A 21,307-nucleotide genomic window follows, 5' to 3' on the forward strand; every position below is an offset into this window, starting at 1 on the left:
CTTCCCTCCTTTCCTTTCACAGGTGTCAGATCCTCCTTTTGGTCTGAAACCTTTCCTTGTCCTAGCCTGCTTCCCCCCTCTTTATTTTGACTCTTGAACTCGTGACTCCATCCCATCCTGCTTCCCAGGGGGCCCACACTGACCCACAGGGCTCATTGGCCCCCTTGAACACCTCTGAGGACGTGAGCCCACTGGGCCCTCCCTTGACGGGCAATGCCTCACACTGAATCTCCTCTGCAGAGGACCCTGAGCTGCTGGTTGGGGAAGATTACAGCAGAGGACTGACTGCACCAGCACGATCGTGGCTCTTCCAGTTGAATTTGTGCCTTCGGAGGATTGAGAAGATTACTGGAAGTGAAAACGTATTTCAGGACATGGTGTCAATATTTTTCTTCTCAACTCTGATTTATAACACCAAAAATGACAGATTCCTGGCAAAGCAAGTAACGCATGTTAGGAAGATTAGAGAACATATTTTAGGGACAAAGCTTAGTCGTCAAAGGGCTTCACCTGAAGTTGGAAGGGAACGGAGAAAAAGGCTCAGAAGAAACTTTTAAATCACATAAATGGAAATTAACATAAATGGCTTAGAAACAAGGTTCACAGCAGGAGAAAGAGAAGCCCAGTAATTCTAAGAAATAACAGAGATCCAGACTGGGAATAGTACTCAAGGCTCAATTATTCATATGAACACACAAGATAATACAATAGAAGCAAAACTTTGAGACAGGCAGATTGTCCCAGGTTGGGTTTCTCAGGAAGCAGACCCTGAGATGGAGATCAGGCTGTGGGAAGCTCATTAGAGCCTGCTGTTGGGATTAATACTTGTGGACTGGAAGGGAAGAAGCAGAACTGAGCTGAGAAGGAAGTGGAGTTCCAGTGCCATCTCAATGTAATGCCTCAGCCAACCCTGCTGAGGAGTTCTGAGTTGTGATGACACTTCAGAGCTGTCCTAAACTGGGGCAAGAGGGCAGGCCTTTCATGCCCACACCAGTCAGTCATTGGACACAGGCCTCCCTGAAAGGGGCATGGCCCTGGGAGATGAGGCAGCTCTCCTCAGCTGAGGCAGTCCCCGAATAGACTGACAGGTGAAGACCAGCTTCAGTGGCGCTCCCAGGAGCTGAAATAATAATTCCTTTATTCCCAAAGGGGAATGAGTGGTGCATCCAGCATCCACCACACAGATAAATATAATTTCCTAGATGTTCCTGAGACTTGGGGAAATGGAACTTCTTCAAGCAATGAAATGGCATATGTTTTGCAATATAAACACTTCTGATTAAAATGGATATATTTCGTACCACAATGTGTCAAAATGGCGAATATATGGAATCCACAAGTACAGCGTACAGCATATGGAGAGGATTAAATGAGTGAGAGAGGACGGTTATTTGCAGGAGTATGCTAAGAATGCCAGGCTAAACGGGAGAGCTGGAGGGTGCTTTCCCAAATCAAATGATAAAAATGTCACAGAGGCAAGATGTAATATTGATGTGTTACTTCAACTACTTAGACATCTGTTCAAAATCTCTACAACAATCTTAGAGTTTAATACATTGTTGACTTGCCTTCCTAATAACTCCGTCTTTCAGAAAGTACAAGAAATGAAGGAAACACTACACTTGGCTCAATTCTGACCAGCAAGGAAGGATGTGTTGGTGATGTTTATAGGATAGAAATCTTTCAACAAACGTATGCAATAAAATGCAGTTCTTGCCTTCCTGAAGATGAAAGAAAGGGATCACGTCATCCTGGAATCTATAAAAGAAAAACAGAAGAAGAACCTCTGGCATAAGAGACTTGTAATTGAGGCTTTAGGAAAACGAACTTCAACTAGTTCACAGAGATATAAATATAATCCCAAGCCCAGAGGCAATAAAAAGGAATATGTTGGGGTTTTTTTTAATTGTGAAACTCTGAAAAATTAAACTTTGTACTACAACAATTACCTGCAGAAGCCAATATGACCCAACATGGAGTCCTCTGATGAGTCTATATTTTGAAATGACACACAATAAAAATGAAAGAAAGGACATCAACCAAGATGAAAGTGACAGACGGCAAAAATTCAGAATGAGCTGAGGAGTTCTAAATGATGAGACCACAGAAAGGGCTTTAAAAACACACACAGTTTGAAGCAAGAAGATGAAGGGAAGGATAAGCTGACTGCTTAGAGAAGATTCTGTTAAATGATAACAGAGAAAACGCAGAGTTACTCAATTGCTCCTTTCTTCTCCAGCAAGGAACATGATCTTCAGACTGAGACGGGTATAACAGATATCACAGAGGGTAAATTGAAGCCCAACCTAAGTGAGAGAGTCAGAGCGAACCTGGTGTACAGGCTTTGCAGACTGAACAAAAGACTATAGGTCTCTGAACCACTGCCTCTTGTCTCAGGGAAAGAGAAAATAGGACAGGTGCCAGACACCTAAGCCAGGCAAAAATACAGATTTTCTAAAAGGAGAAAGAATGGATTATGGAATCTATAGAGTCAGCAAGCTTAGCATTGCTTTCTGCAATATTCTAGAACACGAATTACATAAACATTTGTGAGCTAACCTTTAAGACAGGCTAAACTAACTTCATATTATTTTCTGATAGAGCTAAAGGGAAGATAAAATGTAAGAATACCAGGCACAATCTTTTTTTTCAACACAATGTGTTGCAAAGATGCTCATAATATTCATTTGAAAAAGATGGAGTGATGTTGCCCAGTTTGTTTGTAAATGGGTTAGAAGGATCCACTGCTGGCCAGACAATTGCATTCAGGTGTCTGTTAACGGATCCATGTCCATCAAAAAGGAAGGCCTCTAAGGCTGTAGCATGTAGCTCTATACGTGTTCTTGTCTTATTCGACACTCTGTTTTTTGGAAGTACATATGAGGACAATATAAAGTATAGTAGAGAGAATATTATGAAAAGAGTAAGAGTAAGGAATTCATAGAAGAAGAAATATAAGATGCTCAAACTCAGTAATTAGAGCAATTCCGATTAGTAAAAACTAAAGCAATTTGTACTAATCAATATTAATGAAATGTGGGAAAATGCTACCCTGATACACATTGGCAGGGATATACATTGGTAGGCCTTTTTGGAAGACAATTTTAGCATTTGTTATCAAGATCTTAAATGCATATACATTTCAAGCAGCAATCCCACTTCCAGGTGTCTAGCCCACATAAATTCCCATACGTGTACTCAAAGAGTCATGTACAAGGAATTTATTACAGTATTTTTTTAGTAACAGAACTAAAAACTATATATATATATATATATATATATATATATATATATATATATAGGTGAGGAAGATTGGTCCTGAGCTAATATCTGTTGCCAATCTTCCTCTTTTTGCTTGAGAAAGATTGTCATTGAGCTAACATCTGTGCCAATCTCCTATTTTGTATGTGGGATGCTGCCACAATGTGGCTTGATGAGCAGTGTGTAGGTCTGAGCCCGGGATCTGAACTTGCCAAGCCCGGGCCACTAAAGCGGAGCATGCCAACTTAACCACTACGCCATCAAGTGGGTGCCTAAAAATAATCTTAATGTCTGTCAACAGGGGGAAAGTTAAATAAGTTATACACATCCCTACAATGGACCACTGTGCATCGGATAAAAAGATGATTACGTAAATGCTAACATAGAAAGGGCTCTAAATATATTATGAAGTGAAAAGGGCAAATTTCAGAAAAAGTACAATACCTCACAAAATGAACTATTTCCAGGAATGAAGAAGTGCATGGGAAATGATCTTAAAGAATACATTCCATGGGGCCAGCCCCATGGCCGAGTGCTTAAGTTAGTATGCTCCACTTTGGTGGCCCAGGGTTTTGCTGGTTCAGATCCCGGGCATGGACATGGTACCACTCATCAGGCCACGCTGAGGCGTCGTCCCACATAACAGAGCCAGAGGCACTCACAACCAGAATATACAGCTATGTACTGGGGAGGTTTTGGGGAGAAGAATAAAAAGAAAAAGAAGATTGGCAACAATTGTTAGTTCAGGTGCCAATCTTTAAAAAAAAAACAACAACAAGGATACATTCCAAGCTGAGCTGTGTGAATACCTTTGGAGAGGGATATGGAGTTGGAGGAAGGGCCAAGGGGGATGTGCACTTATCTATGGTGTTTTGTTTTATGCAATGTTAACATACTTAACATATTGCCTGTAAAATTAAAAATAAATGAAAGAGCCATTTTCTTTAAATATAATATTTTAAAGGAGAAAGGGTAACAAGGCACTAGTCTAAAGAGATGTATCCTGTCCTAGCTCTGCCCTTGCTAGTCAGTCACCTTGCCACTCAGCTTCAGGGGCCCCACCTGTAGGAAAGGGAACAGGCCCTGAAACATTGATGACACAATGAGTTCACATAAACAACGAGGCCTCACAAACTTCACAGGGCACTACAATCTCCTATAATTAAGATGCATCCAAGTTGAAATTTCAGGTGACCAATGTTGGAGGGAAAGTTAATATACTGAATTGAGCGAAACCGGATCCAAATTATTTTAATGAATTGGGACAACGGGCCTCAAGCAACCAGAATAATGGAATAGGGATGAGTATAAATTTTTATTTATAGGTTCAAAAAATGGATTGCATAAGTTCAGGACACAAGAAATAGCGTTAGAACCACTGTTGTGAAACCATTTGAGAAGCAGTTGTATGATGCAGATGCAAAAAACGAACATAATTTCAAGCCACATTTAGAGCAGCCTTGGGAAGACAGACGTGGTCACAGTTACCAACTGGGTCATCCACCAAGACTGCCTGGTCTAAGCTGGTTGACCAGTTAGAAACATTGAAATATGTTTCATACAGGAGCTTACCAGATTGCTCTGCTCTTCTCTTCATTGAATGCCACACTATTTAGCACTTAATATAATTTCAATAATTTTCACTGTTGTTCCCATTATACTGCAAGCTCTTTGAGGGCAAGCACTGCAGATCGTATTTCTTCATTATGCATAAAACTTGGAGGAGAGCCAGGCATATAAAAGGCATTTAATAAATATTGAACATAATAAAACAATTTTTAAAAACTGAGGATAATGCAGTTCCCACATTCATCATTCTGAAGATCAGTGATCACATACATGATTCTAAGAGTCGGGGTGTGGGTTGAACGTACACTGCCAGTTGATTCTTTTGTTACCTTTATATAACCTTGTTTTCTTGGGATGTTCTTTTTTTAAAAAGAAAAAAACAGAGTGCAGTGGAAATTTCAATTGGTTCATTACTGTATCGTATTAGCAAAGGCTTTATGTGCAGAGGAGTCTGTGTTACAGGTGACAGAAATGGCTAAGGCATCTGTTAGAATGTGAGAGCAAATTATCCATCAATCAGAAACAACTGGAGAAAACAGCTATTTAAGCAAGGAAGCCCTTTGTAGAATTTTACGAGAATTCAGACACATGCAATTTTTCTCTCTATTAAAAATTAGTACCCAGTGTAGTCAGAGTACTAATTTTCGCCTTCTCAGAGTTATGGTTCTTCTGAAGTAGGCACTGTGTCCACTGGAATATGTGGAAAGGTGGAGCCGTATCTATCACCTTGGCTGTTTCTGTGAATCCTTCTTCCCGAATATCTATCTGTAGTTTTCCTCAGAGCCAGTCAATATACTTTTAAAAAAGATATATATGACCCAGTCTCCCTCCTCCTGATCTGAAATGGAGCCCCAAATTCATGATTTTTTTAGAGCTTTTTTTGATACCTGGCCAGGACTGAAAAGAACTTAGCTATAGCTATAGAAAATAAATTCTGTAACCTTAATGACATATTTCTGCTACTGTCATATTGTAGAATATATCTTCATCTAATTCAATTAATCACTGATTTGGATTTGAGAGGAAAACAAAAGGGAAAATATTCAAGAATTCGATTGGTGAGATGAGAAAATAAGACCACCCCCCCACCACCACCACCACCACCACCAGTCACAGCGGGATCTCTTTGTTATTCAGCATTCTGGCAGGGAACTGATGGAACAAGCCAACAGGATAATTGAGGAGAATTTAAAAGGAGTGTTCACAAGGTGTGGAGAAGGGTAGGGCAAGCACCCCAGGGCCAACAACCATGGGAACCACTGGCCTGGAGGGGCAGGAGGAAGGGGTGGTAGACGGAATTCCAGCTGCAGGAGAGACCACCCAACAGGGGCCTTCAGGAGAGAACCAGCCTGCAACCAGCCAAGAGGGACTGGGGCACTCAGTGGCCAAATCTCAGCCTCTGCCACCTTCCCCTCCCCTGCAGCCCTTCCTACTGGTCAAACTCACCTGGAGGCAGAGGGCCAGGAAGCTGGTTGATGCAGTCTGATGAGGATCAAGGCTGCCCCAGGGAGAGAAGCCCAAGGCATTCTGGCCTACATGCCTATCTTACCACCTTCTGGGAAGTATAGGAGGTCCTCACCTGGTTCGTATCTAAAGTTATAGACCACAAGATAACCAGACCCCACCTGTGCTGATACCATTTTAACGACTTTTTTTTCACATGATCTTTCCTTTGTCTTGTAAAAACTAACTCACATACCTATGCCTTATGAATTTAGCCCCACCCTCAACAAATTGCAGCTCTTCACTGCCCATGGGTCCTGTCCCCATGCTTGCAGCTTTTCACTGCCCATGGGTCCTATCCCCATGCTATTCTCTGAATAAAACAGCACTACTACCAGATCTCGAGAGTCCAAGAATTCTTTTTTTCTACTCCTCGGCTCGCCAAGCCCACAGCACAGTCCATACTGGTCAACCTCCAGGGGCACAGTGCAGGGTGGAGAGTAGATTTGGAGGATAAATGGAGATTACCTAGCACAATGGATGGTCTTGCCCCACAGGCACCCCCGTGGCCCCCTCAGCTCCTTTGTTTGTTTGCCAATTTTAATTTGTTTAATGCACAAAACATTGGCAAATTTTCTAGTTGCCTAGTACCTGAACATTGTTGCTATATTTGGGGAAGTTTCCTCGTTCAGAGCCCTGGCTCTCCAAGATAAAAGACAGAAAACTTGCCTCCTCAGCCCCTCATTTGCAGCTAGCTTGGTCAATGTGAGCCCGAGTACATCAGTTAGACATATCCAAGCGCAGCAGATTCCTGCTTGAAGAAGGAAGTTTTGCACAGAATCCGTTGTGCTGCTGAGGATGGTGAGAGAGGAGACTGGCTTTCAGGATCAGCAGGGGTTACAAGTGAGCTCCCAAGACTGGAGCAGTACCAACACACTGCACAATTCCAGAGGGTGTCATTCACTGGTGCGTTCTCCCTAGAAATGGCGTTGATGCTGGTGGCAATTGTAGCTTCAGTAAAACCAAGTTCCCGTAAGCATTTGGTTCACTACAGCATCCAGTGCACGGTGCTTGCAGCAATGGGTTTTCTCAGCAGGATAGCTCTAAAGTTTGGGGCCCTGTTCCTGAAAGCTTATCCTCAGGCCTGATTTTGTGAGCTATACAAAGCCCTTGTAATACATTACTTTTCTGCTTAATCAGCCAGAGTCAGCTTCTGATGCTTGTAACTGTGGACCCTGAAATATACTACACTATTTTTGTATCTATCTTTTTTTATTCTTTTATATTTATCTAAATTAGACACTTGGGACATGGCCATGTGAGCAACAGGATAAGGAGCATCCTGGCTAACTCTGTTTTCTATCGGGAGCAGGAAACGCTGGTATGCACATATTTGCATTTGAAAAACACACAGTAGATTGAAATTGAGACCTTAAGAAACCTGGTTGTGATTTGTTCTGTGAAATGCCTCCACTTTGTAAATAATTAAGCATTGCGGTAGAAATCATTTATCAAGCATCCTAGTTCTATCGCTTCTGATATAGGCTACGGACAAGTTTGTTAGGGAAATACAAATCTTGGAGAACCTGATTAATTCAAGCTCTAGCTTTGCTACCAGTATATCCTGTAACCTTGAGCAAGACCTTTAATTTCTCTAACTCTCCTTTTACAGGTCCAGAATTGAGGGGCCAAGAATATATGATCTTTGATTTTCCTTTGAGATCTAAAATCCTATGATTACAAATCTTTTTTAAAATCTTAAGAGAATATACTTACCTTTTTCTGGATTTTAGGTCTTGAAGGACCACAGAATTTGCAAATCAATTCAGATAACACAGTTCTTGATCCAGTGAGAACAGTTTGACCTTGAGGGGGGAAATCATGTCTTATTGTTTTTATAACCAGCAAGTCATTCTAACTTTACTAAATACAAAATTCCCATTTAGTCCTTAAATATTATAACCCATGGCCTGTGTACTCATTAATGGTCACTTGTCTGTCACAGAAAAGTGAAAGTATGGCAAGGTAGATTTTTTAAAACAGCTGCTGGACATCTAATAAGATGGGACAGTCAGACCATACATTGGCCTTGCTGTTTCTTCTCTCAAACACATGGTAAAGATAGATAAACTATAAAAAAGAAAACAAAAATGACGTTGCAGAGTTCAAGGGGAAAAAAAGATTGCTATCTCCATGGACAAAAAAAAGCAACAGAATGCCAAAGAGTGAGTTGGGCTGAAGCCATGGAATCGCTGGTCTTCTGGTCCAGAATTAGGTGATGGTGGCTGGGTGATTGGGAGCCTACTCCAGTTGAGACGAAGGATCTGAATTGGGACGATTGCCTTAGCCAAAGGCTGTCCAAGCTGAGTTAGGAGAGGCTGTTTACCTAAGGAGATGAGAGGACACAGATCCAGCCTGGAAATCAGGACAAGAACCGAGCCACATGTTGGCCTGGTGCCTGGACCTGAGATACCTCTGACATCACCATGGCTAAGAGCCTGAACTGCCTTTATAGAGTCTGGTTCTGAAATGAAATTCCAGGGGGCCAAGTAAAGAGACAACCACAAAACCAAAGGATTTAGAGAAACAAACACAGGAAAAGATAGGAAAGAGAAAAGAGGAAAAAAGCAGACTGACTACAAAAACAATTCAATTCAAAATAAGCTTGCAAAAAAAAAAAAAAGTTCCAAGATCTGTGAAATCTAATTCTAAAACAATAGAGTTAATAAAATATGAAATCAGAACATGAATTCATTCCAGAAAGAAATTAATTTTAATGAACAGTATAACAAGCTGACTACAACAAGGATGCTCAAAGAGATAAATAAGAGAATAACAATTATAAAAAAAACTCACCATTATGGAACATAAACAGGCATAAATGAAGCAAGAACAGATGGATATGCAAAATAACCCAATAGAACTCTCAGAAATGAAAAAGCAGGCCTTGAAATTTTAAAAATACTTAATATATGGAATGAACTCTAGACTCAGTGAAGGAAGTACTGGTCACTGAGAAGATCAAACTGAGGAGTTCACCCCAAATTCAACACAGAGAGACAAAGGGTTTAAATATACAAAAAAGTGGCTACATGCATATAACATGAGTCCCAGAAAAAGAGAATGAAAAGATTGACAGAGCAGCGACGTAAACTGCTGAACATAAAAGTAATTAGCTGAGAATTCTCTGGAGAAAAAGAAAGACATAAAGTCCTCAGATTGAAATTTCACTGTTGGTAACAAAAGGATAAATAAAAATACAGACCCACCTAGGAACATTGTAATGAGACTTAGAAGATAAAGAATAAAAGGAAATCTTAAAAGTGCCAGAAAGAAAACCCAGATCATAAAAAAAAAAAAAGAAGAGGGAAAGAATAGCACTAGCACACTTCTCAGCAGACCCATTAAATGCTACAAACAATGGAGAAAGCAATCTTCAAAGTGCTGAATGAACAAAACTCTCAACTTAGACTATTATATCCAGCTAAACCACAATTTGAGTGATGGAGAAAAAGAAAGATATTTTCAGACACACAAAACTAAAACTATTTATAATGCACAAACCTCCATCGAAAGAACCTTTGTTTTGCCAACCATGCTTCCTACCCGCCCATTCCTCAGCATCTCTACACTCCCACTCCAGCCCTACCTCACTCTCTTCCCTGCCTATGCCAAGCTCCATGCCCTGATCTTGCCCACGTTATTAGCCATGTACCTCCAGTCACTCTCCGCCCTTCTTCACTTTCCTCTTCCCCTCCTGTGACCTGGTTCTCCTTATCCCCGTGGTATGAGCACCTAGCTGCTACATTCTCCTGCATCTCACCACCCTGAGCCAGCCAGACACACCTCTTTGACCTAGAGTTTCTGCCATCTCCTTCCACAGAGTGTGCAATCTGGGCAATTTAAGATTGGAAGCATAGAGAAATGCGGCCCCATTATCCTTCACCCAATTGGGTTTGTGCAGAGAGTGGAGTGGAGGTTAGAAATCTAAGTGCCAGGGAGAATTCCAACTACTGCTATAATGAATCACAGTCTTAGAATGTGTCTCTCTTTCTGCTGCCTTGTGTGTGTGTGTATGTGTTCTGTTTGAGAGAGGGAGAGACTGAGAGAGAGTAAGAAGAAACTGAGATTTTGTAATTGTAACACGTCTCAAATCAGGAGTAGCTAATACAATAACGCTTTAGTTTCCTGACAATCTTGGATAATAGATTTTAAGGGAATTTCCCATCTAACCAAGAGTCATTCTCATTTGTGCTGTGAAATTACTGTGGACAGGGATCTTCCCACACAAGAGTGTATTGACCTGATCTTGCCCCACTGCACGATCTTACTGGTCAAAGCCTCAATTCTCCATCTTCACTCAAGTGGTTTGATCTGCACTGTGCAAGCAGGAGCACCCTGGCTTTGCTTGTATGCCTTCTTTTCAGTTTCTGGGGTTTGTATGTAGTTTTGAGGGTGGAGTTTGTCCGTGGAGGTTTTTGCAGTAATAAAGAACCATTTTATTTCAGACCTGGTGGCCTCTGGACCAATTTAACAGCCGATTAACACCACCTGACAACTTTTAAAGAGCCTTCATACAAAGAAAATTAAGGCCATTTTTAGTGACTTTGGCACAATCAATTTCCCCGAAGCATCACCCAAGCAGAGGGTAGAAAACTTTCAAAAATGATAGGTAGTGACAGATTTTTTGTTTAATTGTTGAGAAATATAAGAAGTAAATGCATCGCTAAAAAAGCAAGTAATTTGAAAGTTCTCGTTTAAAAATAAGAAATTAAAATATGCACCATCTCAGCAGATTTTGCAAACGAAATGTCTTTTTATGGCATTTATTTCTCTTTTCTTTGATTACAGAGAAAATATGGAAAGAACAGAGAGAAAAAAAGCAGATTTTTGGCACTGCCCTAGAGATAGCCACTATTAACTTTTGGAGTCTACTATTTTTTAACCTGCTTTTTTCTCTTCATATATATAATAATTGGCTTAATCTATCATAAAATATTACTACAACACAACATTATGTTATGATTGCATAGTATTCCATTGTGTTAATGTACCATAATTTGTCTAAGCAATCCTCTTTTTGGCTAATTGGCTGTCTCCAATTTCTCATTATGATAAATAATGTTGTAATAAACACACTTCTACAAAAATCTTTTTTGCACGTCTTGGATTATCTTTTAAGGTGACTTCTGAAACCATTTTTTTTGCTTTCTGAAGGCTGGAGTAACTGACTTGAGAGAGAGCTTTTAGGCGCTGATTTTCCTCTAGCTCAGGCTCTCCCAGGAGTGTTGACTGTCTGGTTCACAGAGGTGTCAGTCACTGGCAGGCTTGATGCTGGTCACTAAGGCAGCTGCATCATTCTTAATGGACAGGCTCATGATTAGTAAACTCTTCATTTCTATCTTGAAACCCTCGAATTGTTTTTGCCATTCTATTCAAACCAATTTAAAAAAAAAAAAAAACACATCCTGAACTGACCCACACGCCAACTTTTGGATGCAGCTGAAATTAATTTTGGTGTGTTTAAGAGGAGGTTGAGAACTGTTCTCCGAGATCTGTTATTTTTAGTTTTAATAGCTGTTCCTGTGCCTTCCCAAGGCCGGTTCATGGTTAAGTTTATCAGATCTGTAACGTACATTTTAATTAACTCCATGGTGGAGCCAAGCAGAATTCTGCAACACTTAATTGAAATTTTGGAGAAACTTCATGAGCATCTTAACACACAGTTTAGGCCTGTTAATGTGACTCAGAAATAAAGACATCTTTGGCTCACAAACTGCCGCCCTTACATTAGCAGTCTTCCTTGAATCCCAGCAGGCAGAAAATGAAGTCACTTTGGACCGAAGCCTAAGAATACAATGACTTCAGAACACAAAATCTTCACTTAGGGAGGAGTTCATAATAGTCATCCTGACGAGAAGAATTTAAACTCCCCTGGACATTAGTGAAATTGTTTATGTTCAAATAGCCAAAAAGATGGGGGGCCGGGGGAGAAGGATAGAATTTTCTCCTATTTATCTGTTTCCTTTCGATGTTTTTCCTTTATTGGTGGTTTTTGATAGCACAATATCAACAATCATAATCATAATCATGATACAATAGTTCTCATCATTTCATCACCATTAAAAAAAAGAGGAAAAATTCAGGTTTATGCCAGCTGACTTAATTACTGGTAAACCCGAATGATTAACATAAAATCTTTTTCTGTCAATATAAGTAACAATGTTCTGAGTGTCTTGGGTTTCCAAGCTGCAGCAGCTGAAAATTAAGTTTATAGCCTATGGCAAAAGCAACGCATCTTAAGATATGTCAGAGTTTCTGGCAGAAAACAACTGGGGAAACTGGGCATAAAGAAATCATAGAATTTTCAAGTTAATTCCTAATATTTTTAGCAGTCCTGACCCCAGAAAAATTATAATCAGTTTTAATAAAGGCCAATTCAAAAGCAGCAGTGTAGGACTTGGCGCTCATGGCGCCCTTCATAGTCATGGCTTGTTTTCTTATAAACCTCTATTGTACAATGTATAAAAATTGGATAATGCTGCCTGCCTGGCTCATTAAGAGTTTACAGGCGTTTAAACTAAAAGGCTGCCAGAGAAAGAAAGAGAAGCCTGCAGAAGGGCGGGGAGAGGAAGCCAGAGGAGAAACAGAGGCTGTGCTGAGACCTTGGGGGAGCAAGGAGACCTGGGGCATGATCCCAACCACACCTTCCTCTCCCACACCTGAGCCAGAGCAACGTGTGCCCAGCACAGAGTGACTGCAGAATAAAAGCTGCCTCGTATTCGCTCTTCATAATCAAAATGAAGACAATTATGTGCTCTTCCATCATCCATTTGTAACTCAAGGTGGAGTAGAGTTGGGAACCTGGGGAAAACGCCTGGGGTCAATGTGTGCGGGCATTGCTATGACTGTGGGCAGAGAGAGCAGAAGCAGGACCTGGTAAGATGAGTCGGGGCTTATTGCCAACGCTAGCCAGCCTAGAAGGACAGGATTGGTTTTCTCCTTGGGGAATATGACATATGTCACCAGAGGACAAGGCCCCATTCCCTGACTCGGCACATAGAAAATAGGGACTGCTGGGGGAGGATCCACGGGATTTGAAACGCCAGCAACAATAATAAACGACACTAGCACTTTAGAGCTTACAAAGCACCTTCATCTTTTTTTCTCCTTTCTATTCTATGGACTCCTCACATTTCCAGACGTGGGCAAACTCTTAAGAGAAATGATGCCTGAAATAGTGTGTAATTCCCAAGTTGCCAGAGAAAGATCCAGTAAGGGGGCCTAAATAAAATCATGAGAGAACCAGGTTCTGAGGGAGTCATCAGCACACAGCAGTGTGTAGCAAGTGGACTTGCTGTGCTGGTAGGCTCCCCCAGTACGTTCAACTTTTTCTGCTCCCCTGGGAGTGTTCAGAGAGATGGAATTTTCTATGACTTATGGAGAAGAGCAAGTGCAGGCCAGTCCCACCCAGACTGCAGTAAAAAGCCACCAGATGGAACTGAGAGGAGCCTGCTGCCTCTAAGCCTTCATTCCTCTCCCAGGTGAACATGTGACATTTCCAGAGGGAGACAACACTATTCATCTTTTTTCCAATCCAGTGAGGCTGGCAATCCCAAGTGAGGAAGTCCATGACCAAGACTGACTTCTCATCCACGCTTCAGATTCCCAGTGCATGATTTGGCCCTGGGAAAGAGGGTTCCACCTCGATACAATAACTCTCACGAAGTTTCAAATAGCCTGAAACTTCCAATATCTAGTCTTGCCTTCAATATCATAGCTCTGTGCATTGCTAACACAAATCTACTCCACCTATAGAGGGCATTAACTCCTGCAGAACCAAAGCCAACGGCTCTTCAGTGTTACCATTCATAGAAAGGCTCTAGCATTTGCTAAAGCCAGCTTTAGTCTTGCCCCCACTGTGAAAGCCTGTGACCCTAAGGATTCCTGAACCATGGATGCAGCAGCACCATCTATGGGTCCAGCAGTCTGAGCTATTTCAGGCATTAATTCACTCATGGAGGCATAGGGGAGACTGTAGGTTTAGGGGATGGGAAAAGCATTCAACGGAGGTGCCTCCTGGCTTTCTGCATAAGCCTAAGTAAATCCTCATTCTGCCTCACAGCCCTGGGGGAAAATGAGGAGGCCCGGGGACTGCTGGAGACAGATGGGGAGTTCCCCAGGCCTTCTGATCAGGCCTGCAAGTTGGCCAGTAGAACGCTAACTTGAGGTTTGGTGGTAAGGGAGCCACAACTGCTGTAGACCCTCTAAAGCTAAGTGGGTGGCAAACAGGCCTTCCGAAGGCTCCCTCTCACGTCCTCCTAAGCAGCTGCGTTATAGGCTGGAACTTCTCTGGGCTTTTCACTGTTCTAGTTGCCACGTCTGTCTTCCATGAGCATTGGTAAAGAGAAGACCCAGTGAAGGTGATTCAGCAAGAGAGAACTAGCAAGGGAGAAGAAAGACAAGCAAAGAGAAAGTTGGAGAATGAGCAATTTAGTGGAATGCAGGGAAGAGCAGCGGGAGGACTGGGAAAGAGCCTTTACTGTAGCTGCCCCCCACCCCCAACCCCCGGGCCCTCAGTGTGTGATACACACTATTTACATCCTATCTTTTGACCAAACCCCGTAACAAAGATTTTTGCATTAACAGGTAGGTGTCTTTATTTGCGTTTCATAGATGGAGACATGAAGGCCGAGGACTGAAGTGTCCTTGCCCAAGAACACACAGTGAAGCAGTCGGAAACTTTCCCGGCCCCTCATTTGTCCTCTGGCCTTTGGAGACTATTGATTAGGCCTTAACCATTTTCTGTTCTTTGGAACCTCTCCCTCATGGGGTTCCAAGATGCAATCGGCCGTGGCTATTCACACTTCTTAATTAGAGAGCATTGTACTGTTATTTTTTGAGAATTATACCAAAGCATCAGAACAATGAAAATCAATTACGGGATCTGAGAGATGGAAGGAAATTTTAAGATCGCTGAGCTCATTCTCCTCATTTTCTAGATTAGGAAACAGTACAGTCCAGAGAGGTGAAGCAGTTTATCAAAATCAAATAGCTGTGCAGGAAAAGCCGCAATTGCAATGTCGATATCTTTACTTCTAGGAAGCTATCTACCCAAGAGTCTTACCAGACACAGATTTGTTTCTTTTTTAATGCCCAATCCAAAGTATTTAGCATCCCCAGAGCATTCCAAATGAGTGAACAATAGCAAAGAACTCAGTGTGATCCAAAGCACTGACTTCTGGTGTTTCTTCAAGGGTGTTTTTGGCTTTCAATCTGTTAACCATAAGAAATATTGAACTTAGCAAAGTACATCGAAGTTTTCTAGGCAACATGTTAAGAACAGCTGAAACTAATTAAATGCTAATCAATTTTACCCTGTCTGATGCAGAGTGGAAAAAATGTTCCAGAGGTCTCTCCGCCCTGAGATGTTCTTGGCAATAGGTCTCTGTGCTGTGGGCCCCTCCCATCCCTCTTAGTCATGTACACTCAGGAAAAGGAGACTTGGCCAACTCCCTTCAGATCTGAGAGGAGAGCAGAAGCCAGCTCAGACTTTTCCCTTGAAACAAAAGTTCACCCTGGGAGGAGAAGGCTGCAGACCCTGGGACAATGCACAGCACAGTTGAGAGAACAGGAGGGACTGAGGAAGGCGGTGAAGTCCAGCCACCCTATCGATCCTCTGTGGCCACCTCTGGATTTACCAAACATCTCTATTACCTTATGTCCTAACACTTCTTCCCCCCAGGACCCACTCTCTTCCAGAGAGATAGGCAGCAAAGCAGATTTTCAAATCCAACAAATCAGGGGTTGAATTTGGGTTCTGCGATTATTAGATAGGATCATAGGCAAGTTATTTAACCTCCCTAAGCCTCAGTTTACTTATTTGTTAAAATGGAGTAATAACACCAGCTTTTAAGAATTAATTGAGATAATGTTTACAGAGTATGTGATACACAGTGGATGATCAACAAATGCTAGTTTTGTCCCACAGCATGCCTCCTATTTAATTGTTCATATACTCTCCTTCTTCTATTCAAATCATTTCAGTTGCTTTTCTATTAGCCCAGTTCAAGTGTGTCACAGTGTGTATGTGTGTCTGTCTGTCTGTCTGACTATCTGCTGTGCCTGTCCTGGAGGACAGATGGATGAGAACACGTGTGTTAGGAAGCCACAAGCCAAAGTGCCTGGATTCCCTCCCTGTGTGCAGAATAGGGAGCATACTACTCTTGATTCTGCTCAGGGTTTTGTGTCCAGGATAACTATCAGCATCCATCCCCAAGGCCTGAAATCTGAGAGCCTCTGCAAGACAACCACAGTTCACTAATTCGCAGCATCAGTCCATGTGTAAATATTTTTTAATGTGTTAACTTTCATGTAACTACCTGTATAAAAATATCTACACAGGTAGATAGACATGTATCTTAAATTATATCTTTATTTTATTTAATTTTTTCTCTTTAAATCAACTCACATCTTAATTAATTGCATATATTTGTATTAATTAATTAAAAATATATTACTAATTTGGTGCTTTTATTCTTTTCTAATTATGTGAAGGGTAGGAGTGGGAAGGGAGGGAATTATGCACCCAAGTCAAATCACCAAGTGTTTATTAAGATTTGAAAGATACCCAGTGGCTTCTGCTTCCAGGAAGATAGAGAAGATGTACTCTTCCCTATTGCTCCCACTAAGCCCAATGGAGAACCTTGGATATAAAATATAAAACAAACATAAGAAGACTCTGAAAGATAGGGAGAAGACAGGACTTTGGGACCCAAGGAACAGCATGGTGGTGATTTTCCTGGGTTCTTTTCGCCTTGTAGATCCCAGACATGAAGCTGAAGAAGTGTGCAACTTAAAAACACCAACAGATGAAGACAAAAGAAACCCTCAACAAAAGCCTGCTCTCTCTAGCCAAAGGACCAGAAAATGGGCATTGTAGCAAGACAGAAGACTTTTAGACAAAATCCACTCTGCTTCAGTGAAACACCAACGGAGAAACCATGCTTCAACCTCTCCCACACCAGCAAAGTCCTAGTGGGGAGCTTAGACTCCCACCTTCAGGAGGCTTTAGTGAGGTACCCTAATCCCTCTGCTGGGCTGGTACAACAGTGTCGGTGGAGAGCACATGAGGAGCCTCAACTTCTATCCCTACCAAGGAGTAATGAGACATGCCTCAACCTCCCCTCCCTGCTGAGGTGGTATCAGAGGAGGCCTAGTGAAAAGTCAGGGCTTTCCTCATCACCACGTGGAAACCAGGCCACCTCCATCATGGTGCCACTGGAGATCATATGGAGAATCAGAACTCTCAATCCTGTCCCAAAGTAAAGAGAGGCTCCCCACCTTGGGTATCAATGGGAGCTGAGTGAGGAATGTGGACTGCTACCTCCACCTGGCAGTAACAAGGTGGCCATCCCCTTTTCCTGCCAGAGCAGTGTCAAAAAAAGCCAGCTAAAACAGAAGGCTTAAATAAGATCAAGAGTCTTACAACAATATGAAAACATCCAGGTATCAATCAAAAATCACTCATCATACACGAGTCAGGAATACCTCAAACTGAGTGAAAAAAGACAATCAACAGATGCTAACACTGAGATAACAAAGATTTTAGAATTACTTGACAAAGATTGTAAAGCTGCCATGATAAAAATGCTTCAATGAGCATTTACAAACATGTCTGAAACAAAGGGAAAGTAGAAAGTCTCAGCAAAGAACTAGATGACATAAAGAAGAAGCAAATTGAAAGTTTCAAACTGAAGATACAAAAAATGAAAGAAAAATCCCAGCTGATGGGTTCAGAAGCAGAATAGAGGGGACGGAGGAAACAAACAGTGAAGTAAAAGATAGAACAATAGAAATTACACAATCTGAACAACAGAGAAAAAATAGACTGGAAAAAATGAACAGCACCTCAGACCTGTGGGATCATAACCAAAGATCTAACATTGTGTCATCAGAGTCCCAGAAGAGGAGAAAGAGGATGGGGCGGAAAACTATTCAAAGAAATGACAACTGAAAATTTCCCAAATTTGGCAAGAGACATATACCTCCAGATTCAAGAAGCTGAGGAAAACCCAAACAGGGTAAACCCAAAGAAACCCATGACAAGATACGTCATTATTAACCTGAAAACTAAAGACAAAGAAAAATTCTTGAAAGCAGTCAAAGAAAAATGACATTATATCTATATAATTTGTATGACAGCAGATTTCTTATGAGAAATCATGAAGGCCAAAAGGAAGTGGCATGATATTTTTCAAGTGCTGAAAGAAAAGAACTTTCAACCCAGAATCCTATACTCAGCAAAAATATCCTTCAGGTGTGAAGGGGAAATCAAGACAATCTCAGCTGAAGAAAATTACAAGAATTTATCACCATAGACCCACACCACAAGCATGGCTAGTTAGAGTTCTCTAAACAGAAAGAAAACAACAAAAGAAGACACGTTGGAACAACAGCAAAGAAAAAAAGGTTAGCAAAAATGTGGGTAAATACAATCGCCTTTTCTTCTGTTGAGTTTTTAAAATTATGTTTGACAATTAAAGCAAAAATTATAACACTGTCTGGTGTGGTTCTAAATGTAAAATATTTAAGACAATTATGTTATAAATGAGGGAAGGTAAAGGGACGTGAATGGAGGTAAGGCTTCTCCAACATTACTTGAACTGGTAAAACGATGACAGCAAAAGACTGACAAGTTAGGTACACATAACATGATACTTATAGCAACTACTGAAAAAGCCATGCAAAGAGATACACTCAAAATAAACTACAGATAAGCCAAAGTGGAATTCTAAAAATTGTTCAAGTATCCCACAGGAAGGCAAGAAACCAAGAAAACACAGAAATGGAAAACAAAAAATAAAACAGAAGTACTCAAAAGTGGTTGGGGGCCAGCCCCAGTGGCCTAGTGGTTAAGTTCAGCATGCTCCACTTTGCCAGTCCAGGTTTGTTTCCTGGGCGTGGACCTACACCACTCATCTGTCAGTGGCCGTGCTGTGGCAGAGGTTCACATATGAAAAGAGGAAGATTGGCAACAGATGTTAGCTCAGGGCAAATCTGCCTCAGCAAAAAAAAAGAAAAAAAAAGTGTTCAGGAGCTTGGCAAACACACAGAGAAGTTCACAAACCAGCATACTGGGCCTAAGCCACGGCTAAATCACCATTGCAATCTGCCCAGCAGCCCAGCCTTGCCACTGCCACACTCACGGGCTTGCCCCTGACTGCACCCAGGTGCCATCTGCCACTAATATGGGGCAGGGGAAGGCATGTCTTACAAACTAAACTTGACTGCACACAGGCCCATGGCCTCCCTCCACAAGGCTGCAAGTGTCCACTCGCCTTTCACCTTCACGGCAATGTTTTCACAGTACTTCTTGCTGCTGAATGACTACAGGCCACCATCCCTAGGCTGTGCTCAGTGAACTGGGGACAGCCAGATACCTCAAAGCAAGTATGCTAAGCTGCTGACCATCATAGAAGGATTGGAAAGTGATCAGACCCGTCTACACCGAGGCATCGCTCATGCTAGAGGACCGGGAAGGGGGTGCTTGGCTGAAACAGAGCAGAAGGCCAGATCCTAGCCACCTTGTCAGGTTTGAAAGGCTCTCCGTTTTTTTGCAAGATGAGAAGTCACAGTTCGCATCCTCTGTTTAGATGAAACACGTCTTCAAAATGGTGACTGTTTGCTTTTCCCTCTCCTGGTTCACTAGGCTCTGAACCTACAGAAAAGGTTTGGCAGTTGATAAGGATTTGTACTTTAAGTCGTTAGAAACTATTCAGGTATTTTTTTTAAATCATTGATTAAAAAAATGCACATAAAAGTTGTCTAACATAGCAAACTGTAGTTTGCCTCTAAGATACCAGTGTCTCACTATAATCTTTTTGTTGAATATACTTATGTAACCAGAATTGTTCCTTCTTTCTTTTTGCAAGCCAACACAACCCTAAGGATTTTGGTTTTAATGAATACTGACAGCACACTTGACTTAGTAGCCAGTCCTTGTTGGCCATACATTATAGATTCTGCGTAACGTAACTTTTTTTTTGCTTAAGCATTTGCATGACTATGAGTGCTTTGAAGTCAGTTTAAAAATGCACAAGTTATAAATACAAAAGAAAGAGCAACCAACCAAACAACAATATTGTTCTGAGACTATATAAGATTTCAGTTGTGTTTACTGTAAGTCGATCAAAACATCTGGAATAAAATGATTAAAACTGTTTTCATCTTTGTGTATATTTATTACTTGATATAATAAAGCTTATTTTCATTAACAAAAAAATTAAAATAAATAAAATTAAGTGCAAGACTTAGGCTTTAACATATTTATGATTACATTAAATGCAAATAATCTAAATTCATCAATTAAAAGATAGAAATTGGCAAATTGGATTTAAAAACATGACCCAACTATGTGCTGTCTATAAGAGACTCATCTCAAATATGATGATATAGGCAGGTTGAAAGTAGAAATATGGGAAAGATATATCATGCAAACATTAAGTAAAGGAAAGCAGGAATGGCTATATTAATAACAAAGTAGATGTCAGAGCAAAGCAACTTACCAGAGACAGAAAGAGACATTATATAATAATTAGAGTCAATCCACCAGAAAGATATAATGATCCTAAATATGTTTGCACCAAACAACAGAGCTGCAGAAACTGATAGAACTGAAAGAAGAAATAGAAGAGTTTGTAAGGAAGAGCAGATTTGAGCCACTAGAGGATTGGAGCCCAGAGAATATGACTGGAGCAGAGAACAGGAAAAAGGGGCTTTGCCCTGCACAGATGGGCCGGGCTGGGCACAGGGAGAGACACAGTCTTCGAGGTAAGATGGGGCCCAAGGATTCCAGCAGAGTGTCGTATGCAAGATGATTTCATACCACTGAACTTTTTTTTATTTTAAAAAGTATTTATTTTAATGTAGGCTATCATTCCCATGTTGACATTGCTTTGAAATGGGGGTGGACTGTCAACATGCCCCCACTGTGTCACACCACCAAGCAGGGACACCACCCACTGTGAACCAC

The 21,307-nt window shown here is 41.3% G+C and overlaps 1 pseudogene; it reads left to right on the forward strand.

Annotated features, from left to right (window-relative positions):
* The first annotated feature begins 19,540 nt into the window (after positions 1 to 19,540).
* On the forward strand, positions 19,541 to 19,855 carry LOC139076948 (cyclin-dependent kinase 2-associated protein 1 pseudogene; annotated as a pseudogene).
* Positions 19,856 to 21,307: the final 1,452 nt, after the last annotated feature.

This window comes from Equus przewalskii, chromosome 18, assembly GCF_037783145.1.
Source record: "Equus przewalskii isolate Varuska chromosome 18, EquPr2, whole genome shotgun sequence".
NCBI classification, from domain to species: domain Eukaryota; kingdom Metazoa; phylum Chordata; class Mammalia; order Perissodactyla; family Equidae; genus Equus; species Equus przewalskii.